Source organism: Protopterus annectens, chromosome 8.part0 (assembly GCF_019279795.1).
Source record: "Protopterus annectens isolate FY-2018-M chromosome 8.part0, PAN1.0, whole genome shotgun sequence".
NCBI classification, from domain to species: domain Eukaryota; kingdom Metazoa; phylum Chordata; order Ceratodontiformes; family Protopteridae; genus Protopterus; species Protopterus annectens.
Window position 1 is genome coordinate 1,600,936,738 of NC_056741.1, and position 22,524 is coordinate 1,600,959,261.

Below are 22,524 nucleotides of genomic sequence, written 5' to 3' on the forward strand. Positions count from 1 at the left end.
TCCATAAATAAAATGTGACCCTGATTTGGCCTCTCTCTCTGCCTGTTACTCTGAATTCTCTTGATTTTAAATGCAAAGATTGGGAATGGCGCTCACATCAAGCACTGTTATGTAAACAGCAACACAGTATGTGTTTAACACATTGAAAAAAAACACTTGCGTTAGAAGTACATAAACCACGTGGTAGTTAAGAATTTCCCACCGCTAGAGTGAACTAACAACCACTTCCCACATGAAAAAGTACCAAAACAAAGATCCACATCCAATATTTTCCGATTACAAGGCATCTTGGGACACAAACAAAACTGTCTGGGAGAAACAGACAGCTAGTGCGCGAGAGCGGAAGGAAACAGGGAGCACGAGTTGCTCAGAATGAGGGAGAGTGAAGGGGGCGTGAGCTAAAAAAAAAAAAAAACAAAAAAAAACAGGCACGCGCCACCACGGTTTTGATAGTTTGCGGTATGGTGAACGCGCACGTGAAAATTGTCAGGACTTGTGCCTTCCAGTGAATTTTACGGTTTTGCTTCTATATGGATCCTTATGCGCGTTAAGCACTTTGTAACTGTAACTCCCCCTGCTGAGGCCGTGGTGGTATGTGTTGAAGGGAGTCTACGCTTTACTTCTACTTTCGGTGGGTTGTGGCATTGCTGCAAGGCCGAGGATTTGGGCCAGAGGAGCAGGCCAAGCATAAGGTGCGCGAAAAGGGGACCGGCGGCAGGTAACGGAGTTGGTATTGGACTTGTACGATTGTTGCTGTTTGAGGGGAGTTTGTCTGACGGTTGTGTGTTGACGGGGGCGGTCATGCAGCTGAGGCACGTTGAGTTTCTAGCCCTCACTCTTACTCTGTTGTTGTAGCTGCAGTGCTGGATCTTGTTTACTATTCTAGAGGTGGGTGATGAAGATGGGAATTTTGAGTTGTAGTGAAAATGTATTCATGTTGGTTGACTTACTATTTGGACTACGCCTCGCTGCTATGTTTGACCAGCGAAAACATTGTTTTTGCAGAGTTTTAGGCCTCTCTTGCTGCTGTTAGGAATGCCATAACCCCGTTTGAGTATAAAGCCAGGCATTTCACATGGTATGTATCTTTGCATGTTAGCTGACAGGCACAGTAACCTGTTTACACTGCAAATCATTGTAGTTCATGAGTCTGACCCTTCCTTGCAGTATGAGCCTTCAGATCTAGACGTATATTTTGCCAGGAGTCTAAAAGGGGGAGCTAGTCTAATGTTATCTTTATGAAGTAGTCAGTGTACAGCAGTTTTATGCAGTACTTAGTTGCAGTAAGTGGAATTGTTTCGGTAAGCCTATCCATCTGTGGAGCAAACGAGGGTCTAGGTGATTGGATTTCTGAAACTGTAGGACCCGAGTCCCTGATACTGTTAGGATCAGGAGGCTGTAGAACTGAAGTGTATAGTAATACACACTAGTAGTAATGTTTTGGCAGAAGCGTGTTGCATATGTAGTATGCATTGTGACAAAGTGCATTTCCTTGAAGCAGAGAAGGCTGGTATGAGATCTAATAAGAGAATGTTTTATTAGGTGTCATTGTTATTGAATAGCTGTTGAGAATGCACTGCTTGTTTGTTCATTGGAATATATATGACGTGTGTGTGTATGTATACATGTATACGTACACGCATTTTTCTGTGTAATTGGTCTGACCTGTTCTGTTTTTATTTACCTTTTTTGTTCTGTTTTTATTTACCTTTTTGTTTTGTGAAATATTTTGTATTTCACCCAGGCTGCGCCTGAAATTGGTCATTATTCATCAGTGCACTTCCCTGGTAAGCAAATATAAATAAGTTCTGCGTGAAATTCCTATGTTGTCTCAGCTTTGTTTTATTCTTCTCTATGTTGTCTCAGCTTTATTCTTCTGACTCCCTGGCTGTTTTGTGCAAGAATGTGCATGGCCAGAGTGATTGACAAGCCTAATGCCTGTGATCCTACTGCCCCTCACTGTCATTAAAAGTTTGCTGTCTGGAACAAAAACAGGTGATCATTGAATGTACATTGATTTGGATGTCAGTATCATTGTAAATAGATGTTGTGGAGTAAGATCACTTTGTCAATTAAGACCCATTGAACAGATGTGTTTTGTGAAGTAACACTGCACCATAGATCTAGTTGTAAGTTACTTGTGAAGTGCAGGTAGTGAGACTGGAACCCACATCTTCAGAATACAGTAGCTGTGTAACTGTTATCTTAATGTACTGAACTGTGTTGTAAACCATTTCAGGTGTCTATTTTCTAATTGTATGCAGACCTGTTTGTATTCTTTGAAAGCGCACCAAGATTCGGTGCCAGTTTCCCACCAAGGTTTGGTGTTATTTCCTCAGTCTGAATGGATATTCTCTTTGAAATCCTGTTTCCTGTGCACAAACTGGAACATGTGAAAATGAACTAAATTCACATGCTTGCCCTGTGATGGCCAATTTGTTTTCACCTGCCTTTTTTCCTAAGTGGGGGAAATGAGTACATGGTAGAGAGTAGTCTGATTTGAACCTTCCCTTTGCATTTTCAAAGCGCTGCTTTAAATATTTCATTTGTCCTGTTCAAGGTTTAAGGTTTAAATTTTGCCTATTTAAGGTTGTTTGAACTTTATTTGATCAGTGTCTGTTGAGAGAATAAACAAGTTTGCAGTATGTGCTTCCTTACCCGGGTGAATATTTGTGCAGCTGAGAAACACATGAAAATGTTTATTCATGAATAAAATGTAACATCACCTTGCTACCTGGGTGTTGGGTGGTTTTTGGGTGGCACTTGCTGCTTCTCTTCCAGGTGGGTCAGTAGAGTAAAACAAAGCCGTTGTCTCTCTCTGAAAAAAAACTTTCTTAAATATAGTGTTGTTCCTTGGTTATCTGAATACTGAAGAGAGTTTTGGATAAATAAGCTGTTGAGAGCCTCTTTGACAACATAAACAACTGTGAAAGGAAAGTAGGGAAGTAATGAGTGAGAGTTTTCAAAAAAGAAAAAAGATCTGTAGTACACTGAAAGAAAGTCTGCATTTTCATGTCTGGAGTAAGCAGACTATATTATACATGAAAGATGAGAATTTACATGAAAAAGATAAAAAAACAAGTATTAAAGTATACATTGATAATAATTGAATGCTAAAGTACTAAATAAGTACAGAGAGATAGATAAAATAATAAAACGTACTAAATTAAAGTGGTAGATTGCAAACTTTTTCACACACACACACACACACACACACACACACCAATTAGGAATAATGTAAAGATTGAGGATCAGAACATTGGATGCGTAGAAGGATGGGAAAGTTAAGGGTGTAGAAATATGGAAAGTCTGTTAGTCCAATATGCAAGTGGTTAGTAGATGAAATTCTTGCTTTAGGGGTAGAAAGGAAAGCCTCTAGAGAGTGAATGGAGTTCATCTGTTGGGGAAAGAGCAGGGGCAGGTCTGATAACATAGAAAATGTTTTTAAGAGTGTGTCTGAAGTTGTTAAAGTTCTCAGTGGTAGTAATGGCAGAGAGTTCCAGAGCTTTGCCGTGGCATGAGAGTATAAGCACTGTCCAGCTATTTTGTTTGGAATGTAGACTGTTAGGAATTTTTTGTTTTCAGAGCAGAGGGGTCTTGTAGGTATGTAGGGTTTTAGGACAGATTTGAGAGCTGGGCAGCTATCGGGTGTATATATCATTTTATGTGTGGAAGACAGCTGTACTAGGCTTAGGTGTTGTGTGACTTCGAGCCAATTTAGTTCTTTCAGAGCTTGGCAGTGGTGGGAGCAGTAGGGGGAACCTGTGGCAAATTTGGGAATTTTTATGGTAGCAGGATTGGAGCTTGTTTTCAAGAGAAGATTGTAAATTGGTGTATAAGGGGGCTGCATGTAAGAGTGAGGGGAAGCAAATAGGTGTTGGCGAGGGTTTTTCTGGTGGAGCTATCCAAGGAAGTTTTTTGCATGTAGAGTGTTTGTGTGTGTGTGTGTGTGTATATGTATGTATATATATATATATATATATATATATATATATATATATATATATATATATATATATATATATATACTGTTGCAGATGCGGTGTTCAAAGGTTAGTTTTTCTATGTTTACACCTAGAAGCTTAGGTGTGAAAATTGTTTCAGTTTCTATGTTATTCTATGAGAATATTTTAAAGTCAGATGAGATTGGTTTTGTCAAGAAAAGCAGGAGTTTTTTTTTTTTTTTTTTTTTTCTTTTAGGATTTATAAGTAGCTGGGCTTCTGTCAGCCATGTCCTCTATTGAAGTAAAACTGGCTTGGGTGAGTTGCTGGTGTACTTGTATGTTACTGGAGGAGGAAATTATGGTAGTGTCATCTGCATATTGGGTAATGGTGCTAAGGCATGTTGAGGTATGAAGGTTGTACCCTTAATTTTCAATACTTTCACAAACAAGTATGGACCCTTGTGGTACCCCAGTTATATTGGTTTGATATTGTGATAATTTATTTTGTCATTTGACACACTTTTTGGTGGTGGGATAGGTAGCTTGCAAACTATTGGAAGGGTGGTGTGGTGCAGCTTATAATGGATAACTGATGAAATTTGTTGTGGGACACTGTGTCAAATGCCTTTGATAGGTCTATAGTAAGACAAATGTGATGTTACTAGAGTCAATGGATTTGGACTCTGTGTCCATAAAGGAGATTAGGGCAGTGGTGGTGCTGTGTGATGGGTGAAAACCATGTTGGGTAGGGATAATTTGTTTTGGATGCGGTGGTACAATTGCTTATGTATGTATTTTTCCAGAGTTTGGAAAGAGGAGAGAGAATGGAGATTGGTGGATAATTGGATAGTTCAGTGGAATTGCCCCCTTTATGTAAAGGGGCGATGATAGGTTTTTCCAGAGGTTGGGGACAATGGACTCTGCTATAGAGCGATTTATAAGGTTTCTGACAGGATATGTTATGGCTTCTGCAGCAAGTGTTCAGGGGGGAGGTTGTCAGAAGAGAGGGAGCATCATTTTAATTTTTGAATGAGGAGTTGGGGACAGGTTTAAGAGAAAAGAGGATGGAAGATGTAGTACTGGTTTGTTGGGAATGTGAAAGTTGTTTTTTTTTTTTTTTGGTTTATACAGGAGACTTTGAGATAAGGGTAGAGGGGGATCAGATATGGGCCCTGAGGTAGTTGTGAAGGTGGGATTTCACAGTTTGCCAATGCTGTTTATAAAGTGAGAGTTAAACAGGTTGGCTACCTCTGAGAGGGTTTTGTCAGGGTATGGTGATGGAGTTTGTTTAGAGCCCGCAGTAAGCAACTTTGAGATGTTTCCAAAATTGTTTTTGTTTTTTTTTAATCTGAGTTCACTAATATATATATTTCATAGTTTTATATTTGATTAGGTTGGCATCAGATTTGTTATTGTTCCATTCATTCAATACTTTATCTCTAGCTTGTAGAAGTTGTTTTGATATTTTTGTTAGCCAGGGAGCATGGGTAGTTTTTATTCTTTTGATGCGGAGGGGGGTGTCGAGGGTGTTAAGAAATATATTGTCGAATTGTTCAGGGACATCTTCTAGTGGTAGTGTTTTAAGTGGGTTACATTTAGTGTGTTTTAGGATTTTGTTAAACTTTTGCTGGTCAAAGTTTCTAATATCTCTGGTAGTTTTGGATGTGTGAGTTCTTGTAGTTTGTGGTGTGGATGAATATATGAGTATGGGTAAGTGTTTACTAAGAGTATTGGGTAGAGTATTTTTCTGGATTAGAAACAAGTATCCAGTGAAGAGTTGCACCGAGGGTATTTCTGTTATGCATACGGGTGGCGCTGGTAACGAGCGGAGTATAACCATAGAGGTTTATGCTATTGTTGGGGGAGTCGATCATCAGATCCTGCCAGTTAATGTTGATATCTCCCATAGTTACAGTTTTGCTACTGATGTTTTCAGATATACAAGAGGGGATATCTTCCATAGTTCGGTTATTTTACCCAGGGGGCATATATAGACCCAACAGTGAGTAGTTGTTTTATTTTAATTTGTAGGGTTCCGATTAGAATTTCACCATTGTTTAAAGTTGGTATATCTTTATGGAAATGTGAGATTGTGATGGAGTTGGGATAGTTTAAGGCTACCCCACTACCTGTTTTGATGGTTCTGTCTTTTCTGAGTATGTTATAGCCTGGCGGTGTTATGTCAGAATCATGGATAGGGGTTTTAGCCAAGTTTCTGTGATTACTAGGATATCTAGGGTGTAGTGACTTAACCAAGCATGACATTCTGTGTTTTTTGTTACAGCTACTACTTGTGTTTAGGGTTGCTAGAATTTAGGCTTTTAGCAGAGGAAGCTGTAGTTTGGGTGGATGTCCCCAATGCAGAGAGAGAGAGTGTGTTGTTTGGAGAGGTAATGTTTGAGGTATTGGATATATTTATTGTTGCAGTCTATTTTATGTAGAAGGTAGGTTCACTAGTGATTTGTCTGGAAGTTTTTTTTTTTTAATTTTGAGAGATACATAAAATGATATTGAATTGGGCTGATGTGTTGGTGTCATGATGTAGAGGAAGAGTAGTGTGTGTAATTGTTGCATGGGTTGGGGAATGATTTGGGGAGATAATGTAGATTAGGAGACCAATATATAATGTTAGAAGCAGGATAGGGAGACGGTAGCACAATTTTAGTGACATGGTGTAGTTTGAGTTCTAGAAGGTAGGGTTAGGGGACTGGGCGGTAGAGTGCAGATTGTGAAGCTTTAAGGTGGAGCAAGTGTAGTAATGGGTGGGGTAGTGGTGTTGATTGGATGTATGGAGGCAGGAGTGTTTGTAATTGGACAACAGGCTTTACAGGATGGTGTAATTGTGGATATTAATCTAGGGGAAAGCAGGGGTGGGTGGGAATGGGGGTAGGGTACGGGAGTGGAGTGAGTCTAAGAGAGACGAGGGCAAACAGAGTGGGTTGAGCAGAGCCCAGAAGGTAAGCACAGTCCAGAAATACTCGGTAAAAACTATTTAACAGAAAAAGACTTCTTACAGTTAATAGTAAGAGAGATTTTTTTATTGTGTAGTACTGTCAGGTAAGAAATGTCTTAAATCAGGCTGATTAGTCCAGCATTTAATAGATATGTTTTTTTTTTTAACTAATAGTCTTTAAGATTCTTAAGATTAAGAAAGGGGGGGGGGTTCCTTGCTGCTGAGCTACTTTACAGTGTACCAACTTGCTACAGAGTAGGTAATGCCTTAAATAAGAATATTTTAAAACATAAAACTAAGCCAACATACATTTATGACGCATTATGGAATGGAGTCTGATGCTTGCTTATGGGTAAGCCTCTTTGGGAAGTGGAGTGGCATCAAGCGCAAGGAGAAAAAATATGTACAAGAGAGTACTGATGGAAAGAGTTGTTTATTATACTGGTCTCACTTTCCTCTGCTGTTAAAGTGGAGTAGAGCTTTGGTTCAAAAATGACTGTCATAGTGGGTTTGCATTTGGTTTGAGTAATTTTTGTTAGTAACTTAACCAGGTGGTGAACTTTAGATTTCATATAAGTTTCCCTTTTTAGAAGAGTTAGAACTGAAATGCTGTAGTTGAAGGCAATTTTTGTTGTGTGGTATCACTACAGATCTATTTTAGTAATCAAAACTTTGAGAATTGATGTGAAACATTATGCTACTGTAAAGAGGATATCTGACAGAGTTATTTATAAATGTCAGACCCTGGCAGTAAAGAGACTGTGCTGCTTCCTCCTGGTTAAGAGATAAAGGGGGTCAAGTAGGTTTTTCTGGTTAAGAGTTTTAACAGTTAGTAGTACTACTGCTTCATGATGAAAGGTGGAGCCTGTTAGTGTGTAGTTACCCACACACCGTCTGCCTTTCAGACGTACATACATACATACAAATGTTTCAGCATGAGCATTAATGCCCTGTTAGTCTCCGGGTTGTTTTTAAAATATCTAAGTTAGTGCTTTCTTTAATGTAATTTAAGTCTGTTCTGTGGATCAGCTAGTTTTTTTAGAGAACGTAGTAATACATCTCTCCTTCATTTTATAAACTTCTATGTAGGTTGTCGTCTGATTCTTTACTAGTGTTTAACCATGAACTTTCCCATAGTTAGTCGTCTATAAATTTCCTATATGCCTGATTAGGGTTTCCTTGTACATGAGCTTATATACAGTGTCTCAGATATTTATTTTAGTCTTTCATAATAACTTAAATTTTCATATCCATGGATGCTCTTGGTGTATTTCTTCTGTACTCTTTCCAGTTTACTCATGCTTGCTTTCTCACAAGGTTTCCATATTATTCCATACTCTAGTTCGCATCTGATTGTAATTTTCAATGGTTTCAGTATTCTTGACCTTCAAATATTTTATACAGTCTGTAATGCTATACCTGTTTAAAAGCAATTGGTTGATATTAGACAACCTCAAAGCTGGGTCTTGTATACCCAGGTCCTTTAAATGAATTTACACTTACAACCACTGTGTGCTGTATTAAATATTCACTTTTTAGTCCATGTAACCCAGTTGTCACATACTTACGTTTTTTGTGTGTTTTATTAGCATATTGTTCTCTTGTACTGAAATAGTTGACTTAGTCAAGTATCTGTAACACACTTAATCAGTTCACCCATTTTCAAGTCATTTGCAGGCTGTACAGGCTGTAGAATGCGTCAGATTAAAAAGATGGATCTGAAAGATGCATCCCAAACAAGCATTGGCCTAGGACAGAGGCCTGTGGGACACCCTGACAGTAACTGAGAATTTCTACTCTTCAGTTGCTTTGTGATACTTGCTATGTGTTTTTTGTAAACTGTGCATCTGTACTCCTTGTCAGTATTAGATCAGTACGTGGTTATTCTAATTTATGGTTCATTTCTGTTTATGACTTTATTAAATATTGAAGTTGTCTATATAAATTGCATCACAGCATAAGTTTTTTCATTTGTATGCCTGTTATAGAACACCATGTTGCAGGTGGTTGTAGATGTTTTCAACATATTCATGCTTGTATATGGTTTCAGGTCTTAACCTTTCCCACTTCTGACAATAATTTATCCAACCTAGCCTTCTCCATTACTTACATGAAAGTAAACGTGTGGATCTGTGCGACTCTGGGTTTGTACTGTTCCATTTCCACATAAAGATGGGTTTTAACTGCATGTTTCCATTCTTGAGGAATCTCTCCGTACTAAATTGACCTAGTGAGTAATGGATGTAATGGTAGTGCTCTCAGGTCATTATTGCTAATTCTGTCTCCCCCTATGCTTTGTTTGGGTTCGGTTTGTATATTTCTTTTTCAGTGTAAGTTAATGTAATTATCTGAAGTTATCTGAATGTTACTAGGACAGTTTATCATCCTGTTTGTGGAGCCAAACTGCCTTGCATAAGATTTTATAAATATGTCCATAATTTGTTGCGTATGAGAATACATTTCTAAAACATACACATTTTATTTATAAATGTGTATGTGTGTGCGTTTATGCATTTATGTATAGTACATATGTAAAGTTAGATTGGAGAAATTTCACAAAAGTTGCAAGTTGCTTTTGGGATTGCGGGGGTGTCATTCTTGGGGCAGTTCATTGTCTGCAGTTAGTTTAGGTGCAAGTAACAGTATTGTAAACTGGAAGGCCAGAATTAAGTTGTGCAAAATTGTTGTGTTTTAAACTGAGTAGAATATCAGTTTATGTACAAAGACATTTACATGTCTTCCTTTTTTACAAGATCATGTGCGAGTAAATTAACCCCTGGGAAATGTGAATGTTTTGGCATATTTACTCAAAAAAATATAGAAGGGGGGGGGGCAAGCCAAAAAAATCGAGGTTCAGTGAGGAGGTATTTTGCTTCATTACTTTATCGGAGGTGGAAGCTGGGTATTGGTTTATTTTACTGGTGTAGCCTGACTGGGACATGCACTTAATGTGATTATGTTTTCACTGTAATTTAAAAAATACAGGTACAGCAGAAAGATGCATCTTTCAGTGTAAGCGAAGAGTAATTAAAAAAAAAAAAAATATATATATATATATATATATATATATATATATATATATTATAGGTAAAGAGATGAAAATACTTGAGAGACAGGAGGGGGTAAATGTTTTTTGAAATAAATGTGAAAAGTGAAGATATGGGAGAACTTTAAAAGTTACAGGAGGAAGATAATCGGAAGATAATCTGAGAAGTGAAGAGTGCAGAGAGTATAAAAAGGAGTAGCAAGATGGGAAGTATAGTATGGAGGATTAGAATTGTCGCTCTGTCAGGATAAAACAGACTAACATTTGTGGGTTCTGTTCAGGCAGCTTTATTATGTACAAATACATCAGGATGATTAAGGCTTAGTAACTTCAACTTAGATAAACTTGCAAACAAACTAGCTATCACACTTGTACATGCTCACTGTCTGGCTGGACTCTCAAAATGGCACTGAAGCTAGCATGTGTGCGCAAACACACACATACTCGCTATTCTACACGAATGATAAGGGAAAATAGTTTGCTCTGTCTTTGCAAAGGGGGGGGGTCAAAAGCTTTAGGGAAGTGGAGAAAAGAGAGAGAGAGGAGAAGGATTAGGATAATTCTGAAACTGTCTAGCCAGGTGTGCAAGAGCAAGTCCAAGAGTAAGTAGTCTTCAAGTTGAATATGAAGATTAATGAGGATTATACCATGATCCCCCCAAAACGTGCACGCTGATTGGCCAGCGTGCCCGTTGTAAATCGAGTTATACTAATGGAAAAAGGTCCGGTCGCCGGACTTTTTCCATTAGTATAACTTCGTTAAACACTGTCTCGCTATGTTAAATGGGTTTAACATAGCGAGACAGCTTTAAATAAGCAGCGGAGATCTCCGTTGCTTATTTTAAAGCTGTCTCGCTATGTTAAACCCATTTAACATAGCAGACAGTGTTAAAAGCAGCGGAGAAAGCAAGATCTCCGTTGCTTTTTTTAGTGTCTCGCTATGTTAAAACTGTCTCGCTATGTTAAACTCATTTAACATAGCGAGACACTAAAAAAAAGCAACGGAGATCTTGCTTTCTCCGTTGCTTTTGCCCAACTCTGATGTACTGCGCAGGCACGCAGTACATCAGAACTGCCGCGGATGCCAGACATCTGCGGAAGGGCAATAAACAGGCATTATACTATGCCATTATTTAAGAAAAGTAATAGTTTCTTTTCTTAAATAATGTCATGGTATAATAGCAATAACCCACTTCTGGGTGTGGGTAATGCTAAATTTACCCACGGTTGGCTTTGTTTGGTCCCTCGGGCTTCGCCCTCGGGACCAAACCACGCCAACCGTGGGTAAATTTAGCATTACCCACACCCAGGCGTGGGTTATTGCTATAATAATACTAGTCTTAGAGAAGTGGAGGAAGGGAATTCCACATTTTAGATATATAGGTTGAATGGAGCAAGTCGGCAAGAGTTTTATGATTTTCTTTTTCTTCTTTTAAGTAAGTAGTAGGTTTGCGTCATTAGAGTGGAGCAGTTTGCGGGGGGCGGGGTACCACTGCAGTCAAGAATAGAGAGAATGTAATTTATTGGGGAAGTGGGGAACATTATAGACAAGTTTTGATTGTGTGAGGCTGTTTGGGAATTTAAATCTGTGTATTTTTTAATGCATGCAGTGGTGGATGGCTGTGCAGACTAGTGCATTTAGCAGTAGGACTGTTCTCGTTTTCTTATAGTGGTTGATTACATGTTTGTACGAGTGAGAGAAGGAAGGCAATGGCTATGTTTATCCAATTACATTGAGAAATTTGAATTCTCTGTACAGAAGCCCTAATTTTTGATCTGTTGAATTTTTTTTTTTTTATGTGGGCATCAGTACTTGAAGATATGGTTGTTATGGTTGTTATGAAAAGATACAACTATGTAAAGCCCATTTTCAGTCAGAGAGAGGCTCCATTGCAAATTACAACTGAGTGGGATGTGTTAAGCAAGTCTTGTGCAGTGAATTTACGTAAAAAAACAGTTAAAGTTATGACTGGTCATTTTCATCATTTGGTACAAGTCAAGGGGTTAGGTTTTGGACATGTATGTAAATATTGAAGTAGAAGTCTTAAACACTGTTTACATAATGGGGATTCAAAGGACGTGCATTTTGGTGATATGTTTTTCAAAGGATAATTTATGCTCACAAAAAGAGGTAGCAGTGAAGGGACAGATTGGCTTATCCACTTCAAAGGATGCTTACTGTGTGATTTAGGAAAGCTGTAAGCACAATGCGCTTGACACTAAATTTAATAAATGTGGAGCTTTCTTCGAAGATAAAGGGTAGCTAGCATTACTTCAACACAAAAAACGAAGAGACAGTAGATGAAGAATAAGGAATTAATCAGCGGGGGAGGGTGGGGAGTGAGTAATCCATTCATATCTACCCACATATGGCAGGGAGGTGAGGGGGATAGTTTTAATCCATATGGAAGAGGCTGAGGCAGTGAAAAACTCCCCTCCTTGGAACAGTGGGTAGGTGCGAGATGAATAATAAAAATGTGTCTGTTGAGCATCTGTGAAGTAATTGAAGCAGGCCAGTCGCAGTAAAGCACAGACAGTGGATCCTTTGAAGAAAGCTAATACAATTTGAGGTACTGTGTGCGATGTGGAAGTTTTTTTTTTTTTCTGTAATTTGGGAGTCAGTAATTGGGTAAAACAGACTTGCTATAGATGTGTTGTGTACAAAAATGGTTACAGATTTTTTAGACTATCATTAATTTTGCTTTTTTCTTCTGTAGGTTGATATAGTTTTTGCAAAAATTGCCTTGTAACTTATCTGTGGGATGAGGTTGCTCTAAAGGGGGAGTGCTAGATGGGTAGAATTATTAATTTATTGTACAAGTCCAGTCTCACTTCAGTGATATAACGCTTCATTTATTCTAGCTTTGAAGAGAAGGGAGCTGATACTGACCACTGAGATAGAATATTTTGTTGGGGAGTGAAAGTGTTTGTCCACTTTTCCACTTGAATTATGCTTTGTTGTTCAGTAAAGATCTCTAAGGTGTGTGTGAGTCAAAGTTATTCGAGTTGCAGTTCATGACTGAATGTGTCTGAAGGTTTTACAGAGGTGAAGAGAGATTTGTAGTCTGTCTGGATTTTTGGGTTGGATGAAAAGTTCAACAAGGTATTTTTCCATGTACAGAATCCACATTGACAATTTTAATGGCAAATTGTGATTGCTGGAGTACCCTACTCCTACATACTGTTTCCACATTGCTGGAGTATAGTTCTGTTTTGAGAGACTGTTTGATTAGGATTTAGATAGGGCGAGTGGTAAAGGGTACAGTGGCTGCAGAGGTATTTCCTTTTGTGAGGGGAATAGCAACTTTATTTATATTTATATATATATATATATATATATATATATATATATATATATATATATATATCATTGTTTAGGTGAGGAATGGAAGGATGAGTGAATTTAAGAGGGGAGATAATATACTGGCTTTGTGATGATCTTTAGGAAATATTTTCCCCAAATTGTGCTATCAGTTTGGAGAGAAATTAAGTTGCCCGGCTCAACCTGGTTCTAGTCTTTCCCAGAATTTTGTTTTAGTTATACTTTATGGAGATCTTGGTGCATAATAAATTAGTCAGAAATTTTCCTTTTGTCTCAGTTGTGCTGTATAAAGTGGTTATATTTAGTAGTCAAATTGTACGGATCTGCTGTCACTGTGAGCACGTGGTTGACATAAACACCTCTCTCTAATGGACATGGACATCCTGTAAATGGTTCATTTCCTAGGGGCCCTGCTTGTAAATGTTATATCTCCCAAGCCCCTGCTTGCACTTAATAAAGGTATTAAAATGTGTCAGAAATTTGGATGCATAGCTAGGCCTTTAAAAGGCCCTTGTTGTCATTTGTCTAGTAAACCACTATCAACAAACCTATGAATGAATTTTCATATAGAGTATCTAGTGTTGTGGGTTGAAAATCTTAAGTGGTGATTCTCCCACTTTCCAGCCTTATGCTGACACATTATTATTTACAGTATATTTTTATTTAGATGTTTTGTTAAACTTCAATCCAAGTGGACAACCTGGTTATTTTAATTGACAGCCTGTGAGTAGTGTACAAGTGATTTCCCGAGTCTGACATTTAGGGAAGTAAAACTGGGCAAATCAAACCTTGACGAGGCTCATGGTCTCTGCAATGAACTGCCAGAGTGACTTGTAATCCAGGCATTTTTCAGTGTCCGTCAGTGCACTCAATTTAGTGTATTTGTTTTGTTCACTTAATGGTTAATTTGTATGCATTTCAACGTTAACTTCTTAATCTTTGGTAGATGTCCTGTTTAGTGTACTCAGAGCATCACTGTGAGAATGGGAAGGAAGTTCCACACCTTGGTACACAATTGCTGCTTTATTATTTTTTAATGTGGGTGAAAATATCTGTGAAAATGCTGGGTAATTATGATTTGGTTTGTGATTGAATGACGTTAGCAGTGAAGAGTTATGTTAAATGTTTTCACAGTCTGAACACCCCATGTTCTTGTGGCATGGAGCGCTTTTTGTAATTGTTCTGTGTGGAACAAAAATGCTTCATAAGTAAAACATGAAGTCATTCCTGAGAGGGAACAAAACTTTTAAAGTATGGTGGTGGGGGGCAGTACAAGCGGGTACATAAGTGAGAAAAGGAAGTTGAGAACACGAAGTAGCTGAAGGTCTGAGAAGTTGTAAAATTGAGCAAAAAGTGGATATTGTTGTAAGTAGCCTTTCCCAAGAGGTAATAAGTTAAAAGGTATTAAGTGCTCCATCCAAGAGTTGATGGGGTAGACGCAACTAAACTAAACTGGTCAACAAAGCAGAAATTTGTTATTTAGTTTGGTCAGGCTAGTTTGAAAAATGGTGAAAGAAGTAAATTGCTAATTGGCAGACTCGTTGTATCCGTACAGTACTTGGGGAATGGGTAACCCAGGTAGACAATCCGTGTTATTTATGCATGTATGTAAATTTTATTGCATTTATTTCTTTATTTTTGTCAATCTATTTAAGTCACTGAAGCTTCCATGAAACTTGTTAGTCTTTTGTAATTGTGGTCATTTGTCGCATTGATGTGTGAACTGTTAACGGTGGTTGGAGGTCTTCACGGAGCTTAAGTGGACAGCCTTGCAGGTTTCTTGGCTTTCTTTGCTCCACCTTTAGAATATGCCGAAATAGGTGAGATGGCTGCATCACATTTCTATAAGCAGCTTTCAGTTGCACTTTAGCAGAAGCCGACATGCTTCTTGCCATTTAGCTAGATTTAGATTAACATTTATTAGGTAGCCAAACTTGAATGTACTTAGTTTAGAGGTGCTATATTTGTAGTTCTGTTAACTGACGCATTGTGCAATATCTGCATTTGTGACCATCGTAAGTTGAGAAAAGTGGTTACCAAATATTGAATAGTGACAGCTCTTGTCTGACTGAGGATAATGGGAATGCAGTCAAAGCACAACTTTTTACCAGTTATGCTTTGTTCAAGGCATTACATGTTTTGAATGTGTGGGTGTGTGCATTTGTAATGTATCTAGTACAGTCTGTTACATCAGACATTCTGCACGTTTACAAAGAACTGCACTCTTGTCTATACATTTGCTTGGTATACATCTTGAAAACTGGAACCTAGGTTGCTTGTGTGGTTTGAGTTCTCCACTCCTCTTTCTTTCTGTGGAAAGAGGAGACTGTTAGCATGTGACTGCATTGGATTTCTTCATTTAAGGCTTGGATAGTTTTTTTTTTTTTTTTTAAACCATTGTTCTTTGAATGAAGTTTATTACTGTTAAAAACGACTAGTTCCTTACTGCCTGTGTAAGAGTGATCCTTTACGTATGGGTATTCCCTGTAAATTATTCCTAGGGAAATTGGGACCGAGGATTCTGATTTTGAAGGCGATAGGGCATCTTCTCCTTTAGATTTCCAAGCTCAACTCTCTGATTGGGAGGAAAACTTTAATTCTTATCGTCGTCTGGAGAAAATTTCTTTTAATCAGACCTTTGCTGGGATAAATGAGGTATTTTTATGGGAACAAATATATGTTCCTCCTGAACTAAGTAGATGTGATATGTTACAAATGGATATATTTCATTCATCTCCCTTCCCTCCTATACTGCCAGACCAGGAGGATGTATGGAATGCTGCCTGTACTTATCCTGATGCCCAGGTGTCATTCCCCAAAGAAACTATATAACTTACTTTAGGCATGTATGTGAAAATATGTCTTATGGGCAGGCTGAGGAAATTGACTTCCACTCTTCCTACAGAAAGCTCTCTTTTGATCCAAACTGTTTCTAGCCTTTCTCTGGTATCTAGACATGCTTCAAAAACTGTGTGACTGTGTGGATATTGTCCCTTGGACCACTTCTACTGCAACAGTGTTGAGATGATATGTTTGGGTATGTAACCAAAAGTTTGTTGAGGAGGTTAAGTCTGAAATTGTAGATTAGCTTTATATAAGGAAGTATTCTTTGGCAAAAAATAAATTTAATATGCATGTGTATATATATTGTATGTGTGTGTGTGTGTAATATATATATGTATGTGTATATATATTTTTTATATATATATATATATATATATATATATATATATATATATATATATATATATATATATATATATGTATACACACACACATATATATTTTTCAGAAAAAAGGAGTAAACCAACAATACATTGACTGTACCCATAGCTCTCAATCAAGGACAAATGCAGAAATAATCAAGGGCAATCAGGGGCACTTTTTTAAAAAATACTAGTACTATCAACTTGAGACACTGCCAGAACAAGAGAATGTGAATTAATTTGCATTTTGTGAAGTAAAATAAGTCTAATTACGTTGTTGCCTCACAGCAAGAGTTTCTCCTGTTCGATTCTCGGCTGGAGCACCTTCTGTGTGGAGTCTGCATGTCCTCCCCGCGGTCGAGTGACATTCGAAAGACATGCGTAGAATGGGCGTGCCTTCGTTGAAAGTTGGGTGTCGAGCTGGCACCTCGGCACCCATAAAAAATCTACTGCCAATCATTAGCGGACTGGAGTTCCACTGTGGTGACCCCTAACCGGGAAAAGCCGAAAGAAGAACATTTATTGTGTAATTTTATTTATTTATTTATTTATTTATTTATTTTACATTTGTTGACCGGGATAGTCCGACTGGATGCATGTCCAGTTTCAGCGGAGGCCTGGGGAGAAAAGCTCCAAGGGTAAGCAGATACAGCATTACATAATACCAGCATTACATATTACAAACAGATTATTTACAGAAATTACATACGTAAGCAACTTTAAACAAGTTCCACAGGTTAAAGTTAGTCCTGAGCACAAGTCAGGATTAAATTAAATTACACAGTAAACTGGTTAACAGATTTTTGCACATTCGAGTTAGCCAGGCTTACCACCTTTTCACAAAGGTCACCAATTTTAGGAGGGATTAAGAGTCAGTATCCGGGACATTTTGAGAGGTATGAATTCTGTGCCAGCATTCCTCATCTCCCTCCCTCAAGCCAATACTTGTATATATCTGTTGCAACAAACTGGGCCTCAGCATTCCCCTTGTTTCGGACTCCTGGGTCTTTAAAAGTAGTACAGGATGGTTTCAAATACTATCGGGGATACCCCCCACCCTCCAAACAAAGTAGCTTTTTTTTCTCAGGTTCATTAGTGTTTACACCCCCTGGGAATTGTAGAACCAGAGCCTTTAAGTTCATAGGTAGGTACTAGGCTATCGGCCCAAGGGCCTAAGTAAACCTAGCAAACAAGGTTCCCTGTCTTACACCACCCAAGAAAGTTATTTTCCTATGTCTCTGTCGAGCAGAGCCACAGAAGTGATCCCTGGGGTGTATTTTCTATTTCCCATCCACTTATCAAGATTTTTCTTGAAGAGTGCTAATGAGGAACTTTGCTTGACATAGATGGGTAGCTTGTTCCAGAGTATGGGAAGTCTCTGGGACAGGAATCTATCCTTCCAGCATGTCCTGTTTATTGTGGTGACGAGGTTTAAGTTCCTAGAGCGTGTAGCTCGGGAGGAATTGTGATTTCTTTAGGTGTAGCATGTCCAGCAGCTCTGGGTTTGACATGGCTTTATATGTTAGGCAGAGATCACCTCTGAGTAGGCGATATGCTATGGAGTAAAGCTGGAGTTTTTTGAGATGGTCAGTGTATGGCATCTGTTTGAGGCCAGTAATCCTCTTTGTGAGGTACTTCTATGGCCTTTCCAGCTGCTGCAGATGTCTTGTGAGGTACATTCCAAAAGGGGTGTTGTACTCTGTAATGGGTCTAATGAATGTCGAGTGGAGGGGAACAATGACCTCTTCTTTTTTTTTTTTTTTTTTTTTTCTCCTGTATGAGAACTCTTTTGTGATGAGGTGTGCCACGTAGAAGGATTTCATGACTACTGTGGCGATGGGATTATCAAAGGAGAGACTACTGTCCACCTCGGTCCCCAGGTCTCTTATCACACATTTGGCGTTAAGTAGACTGCCGCCTATGTGGTAGTTCATGGGTACAGAGTTTTTACCAAAGGGAATAACATTGCACTTTCTGGCATTGAGCTTGAGGCCATGGCTGTGGCACCAGGCATCTTTCTCAGTGAGGCCCTTCTGTAGGATGTCCACATCATTTGGGGACTCGACTATGGCTCCTAGTTTGCAGTCATCTGCGAACTTTGTTAGTCAAAGGCCTTCTGTGTTAGCCTGTACTTCAGAGAAGTAGATACCAAACAGGAGAGGTCCCAGGACTGAACCCTGAGGTACTCCACTTGTCACTGGTTTGAAGTCAGATTTGGAGTCTGCAACTTTTACAGTGTGGATTCTGTCAGTGAGCCAGTTGACATCCCATCTTGTGACGTAGGGATTTATACCTAGTTTAGTGAGTTTAGCTGTAATTCCAGAGTGGGGGGTGGTGTCGAAAGCCTTGGCGAGGTCTCGATAGGCTGTGTGAACCACATTACCCTCATCTACGGCTTTTTTGACTGCCTCAAAGAAGTCGATCAGGTTTAGGAGGCATAATCTGTCTTTCACAAACCAGAAGTGGGTTCAGGAGGCATGATCTGCCTTTCACAAACCAGAACTGGGTGGGGTCCAGAGTTTGGTGGTTACCAATGTCTGTTTATGAGTTCCGTGATGATACATTCCATGGCCTTGCAGACCAGGTTTGTCAGGCTAATAGGGCGATAATTCCCTGGGTCAGTGGTGGCTCCCCCTTTGTGGAGTGGGATAACTGTTGCTGTGCACCATTTAGTGGGCACAAAGCCTGACACGAGACTATGATTGAACATGGTGCTTAGGTGGGGAGCCATATCATTCTGAAGTTCGTGTAAAACACAACCTGGGATGTTGTTTGGCCCCATGGATACTGTGTTTTTGGCTTTAGAGAGTGCAGGTTTTACCTGCATAGTTGTGATAACAGGGACTCTGCATTCTTCCTGTATAGTTATGGGCCCTTTAGGGGGTGAGAGGGGGGTAAAGTTAGCACTGAACCTATCTGCTAAGACGTTTGCAGTATCAGTTGATTTTGTAATGTTCATGCCGTTGTGCTGTAACTCAGAGCAGATCTGGGTGTTGCCATTGAGATTCTTGACATAGCTATAGAATGCTTTGTAGTTGTCCCTAGAATCAGTGGTGATTTTGTTTTCATAGCTAGCGCTAGAGGATCTTATAAGGGATCTCCGCTTATTACTGAGGCTGATCAGGGAACTCCTCCACTCATGGGATTTTACTTTCTTTTGCAACAGTTTCTTCCTTCTGTTGTAGCGTTTGTTTGTGGCAGGGGACCACCAGATTGGATTCCTTTTTTTTGGAGGATAGCGTCTTGGTTCTGTTTGGGATACCATGATCCAGGCAGGGGACCACCAGATTGGATTCCTTTTTTTTTTTGGAGGATAGCGTCTTGGTTCTGTTTGGGATACCACGATCCATGCACTCGTGTAAGTGCTTATAGAGTGCATCTGTGTAGGATTCAGCAGTCGTAACTGTATTGTCCATCTGCATGGGTGTCATGAAGTTGGCTTTGGAGAAAGTTTTTACTGTGATTTCCTTAATGGGGGTGGGGACGGGATGTGGATATCTAGGGTGATTAGCTTATGGTCAGATCTGATCAACTAGGAGTTGACTTCAGGTGTGGAACACCGGTCACTCATGTTGGTAATGACTAGGTTTAGGATGTTGCCCCTGGTGGGGGTGTGGATAAGTTGATCCAGGACATTGAAATTTATGAATTCCAGAAAGCGTTGAGCGAAGGAGTTGGTACCCGAGTAGTTTTCCCAGTTAATAGTGGGTAGTTGAAATCGCCCATTATTAGGGTGTTTGGATGAACCCTAATATTTTCCAGTATATCAAGAAAAGATGAGTGGGAATCCTGGGGCATGGTGGGGGATCTGTAGCAAGCTACAATTTGGATTGCAGTTTTGCCCAGAGTTAGTTGCACTTGGATAACCTCGGATGCATTATGCGGAGCAACTGGCCTGGAGGTATGGATATCCTTAATGAATATGGACACATCTCCGCCTTTGGTGTTCAGGTTCAGGTTAGTTTGCCGAAAAGTATGGTGTGAGTTATAGCCTGGGTAATGCAGGTGTGCTGTCTGGAGCCTTGAACCAGGTCTCAGTCACTGCACAGATATCATTGTTCTCCATTTTAAAGGGTGTCTCGAGGGAGTGCATTTGACTTCTAGCATTGAGTTGCATTTCCCTCAGTTTTTGCTTGCCTGTTCCTGTTACGGTGGTGAATTTGTCATTTGAACCTTGCCTAAAAAAGGCACTATAGGAGCAGCAAGAGCCTTAGCCAGTATCCGGAATCCCAGGGGTGACAGATGCAGGCCATATCTGGCAAAGCGTCGTGGTCTGTCGACCATATCGTCCCAGGCAGACAGATACTGGATCCCCTTAGAATGACACCAGAAGCTTAGCCAATTGTTGAAGTCAATCATTTTGTCTTTGTACTGCGATGTCATTCTGGGCGATGGCACGATGCTACTTGGGGCTAGGGTCGTACCTGCCTGGTCTACAAGATCGGAGAGCTCTTCCATGTCTCTCTTCATGTAGTTCAGGGAGTTACGTCTCAGGTCATTCACACCAACATGGACAATGACAGAGTCATATTTGTACTTGTGGAGTGACCTGAGTGCGTAGGTTATGTGGCGGATCCTGGCACCCGACAGGCAGCTGACAGTAACCTTCTTCTTGTTTAGCCTGGTGAGTGGGACTTCAGTGTGCCTGACTGAGTCACCTATGACTAGTGTGTTGTGTACGTTGTTTTGCCTTATGGGCTGTGGTTGAGTGGCACGTCTGTGTGCTATGTGTCATTTAGGTTGTGTTGGGGGCAAAGGCTTCTACTAATGAATATGTAGGATACCAACAACAGAAGCTTCTTGAAAAACATTTTATTTCTAAATGTATCTTGAAAGTTCCAAAGCTCATAATGTTGACCTTGCAGAAACTTTTGCCTCTCATTCTTCACTAATTGATGACCATACAACTGAAGGATGTTTACTACCATATTTCCACAGCTGTAGGATTCAGGAGAGTTCTAAGGTTCTTTTTTTCTAAGTCACATTTGCAGTTCTCTGCATTAATAGTTTATATGGAGCTCCAAGGCCATTTACAAAATGTCTAGCCCAACTTATAGCTGGTGTATTGCAGACTAATGGCATTCACTTCATTCTTTTATTCATACAATCTGCTTGTCCTTGCCAAGATGTCGAGTCCTTAACCTAGGTTATGTCTATTTTGACCAACCTGAGCTTCCAAATAAAAGTTACAAAATCCTCCTTGACTCCCATCTCAAAGGATTGTATTTCTTGGATGTCTTTTTGATTCTTCTCTTCAAAAGGCTTTTTTTAACATAAAGCAAGGTGGTTCTTTTATATGGAATTTTTCCTGAATTTTTCCAGTCCATCTCCGACTTCTGCAACAGAATTTCTCAAGATCTTAGGGCTCATGGATTGTATGATTCTTTCAGGTTAATAAGTAATAGGTTATCTGCACTTAAAGGCCATTTTTAAGCCTGGGCATTTTTCCCTTTTAGTGCTGAAATGAAATGAATGTATCCCATTTGGTGTTAGCCATGGTAAATAATTGTATATTAGCCCTAATGGGAATAATTGGTGACATCCCATAGATAATTTGAAGGGACCCATGCATGGGATAAAACATTTTAAGAGTTGCCTCTGTCCATTTGTAGTATGGGGGCAGTCCTGGGGTAGATTTATTTTCCCATCCATTGATCCGAGTTGTTATCGAGTGTGGACAGGGATGAGCTGTTCTTAACATGGATGGGGAGTCTGTTCCAGAGCAGTGGTATGTTACAAGGAATACCCATTCCTCCAAACCATTCTGTTGATTTTGCAAAAGGGGTTTAGATCGCTTGACTGAGTTTATGATGCCTTTTGACTTGCTGATGTGTAGTAAATCTATTAATATTGGATCACAGTATGGAAGCCTTGTATGCTAGACACTGGTTACCTTTTTGCAGTCTTTAAGATAGAGAGTATAGTGCTAGGTCTTTGAGTTGGTTCATGTAGTACACTTTGTTTAGGCTTTGTATCCATTTCTGGGGGTGTTCCATTTGTTGCATGTGTCTGGACAGATACATGCCAAAGGGGGCATTATACTGGATGATTGGC

General features: G+C 39.4%; 1 protein-coding gene across 6 annotated transcripts in view; it reads left to right on the forward strand.

Moving 5' to 3' along the window:
- The first annotated feature begins 207 nt into the window (after nucleotides 1–207).
- Nucleotides 208–22,524, forward strand: part of ZBTB44 (zinc finger and BTB domain containing 44) — a 1,060,028-nt gene continuing 1,037,711 nt past the window's right edge. The window contains exons 1-2 of one of the 6 annotated variants that reach the window (XM_044081139.1): nucleotides 209–718; nucleotides 1,745–1,787. The gene's annotated coding sequence lies outside the window, so the exon portion shown is untranslated. Of the gene's footprint in view, nucleotides 719–1,744; nucleotides 1,788–22,524 lie in introns of all 6 variants that reach the window. The other 5 variants (XM_044081142.1, XM_044081141.1, XM_044081138.1 and 2 more) reach the window with 5 other exon arrangements.